Source organism: Rhincodon typus, chromosome 5 (genome assembly GCF_021869965.1).
Source record: "Rhincodon typus isolate 14 chromosome 5, sRhiTyp1.1, whole genome shotgun sequence".
NCBI lineage: Eukaryota > Metazoa > Chordata > Chondrichthyes > Orectolobiformes > Rhincodontidae > Rhincodon > Rhincodon typus.
The window spans coordinates 21,446,309-21,447,100 of record NC_063336.1 but is presented as its reverse complement, the minus strand read 5'-3'; positions in this window follow the sequence as shown (position 1 = coordinate 21,447,100).

Genomic DNA, 792 nt, shown 5'->3' with positions numbered 1-792 from the left:
GGTTCTAGGCCTGAAACGTCAGCCTTCCTGCTCCTCTGATGCTGCTTGGCCTGCTGTGTTCATCCAGCTCTACACCTTGTTTTGGCAGATGGGGACTCAGTTTAACATATCATCCAAAAGACAGCTTCCACAACAATGCTGTGCTTCCTTAGTAATGCAGTGCAGTGCCCACATTTGTGTTGACATTGAGTGAAAATTGAACCTGGACACTTGTGACTCAGAAGCAAGAGTGTTACCGACATCTGACACTTGGGATGAGTGAAATCATCACCTTCAGCGTCCACTATAAACTCCGTTCATCATGTGCTGGCCTTGTCCTAACTCAAACCATTCATTCATTAATGCTGCGCTCACTAAACTTACAATGGCTCCTAGTCTGGCAACAGGTCAATTTTAAAAGTCTCCTTTTTCTTTTCAAGTAACTCCATCATCATTCCCCTCCTTGTCTCTGTAATCTCATTCAGTCCTACAACCATCTGAGATCTCAGCACTCCTCCAATTGTGGCCTTTTGCATATCTGCGATTTTAATTCCTCACCACTGGTGGCTGTGCCTTTGGTTGCCTATGTCCTACACTTTGGAATTCCCACCCTATAACTATCTGGTCCCAAACTTTTCTTCCTCCTCTAATCACCTATTACAACTCTTGATTATTTATGGTAATATCTCTTTATCTGCGTCACTATTAGATTGTATTTCCATGTGAATATATTAACAAAGATCAGGAGTAGGCCATTCAGCCTTTGAAAATTATTGCATTATTTAATAAGATCATGGCTGATCAGATTATATC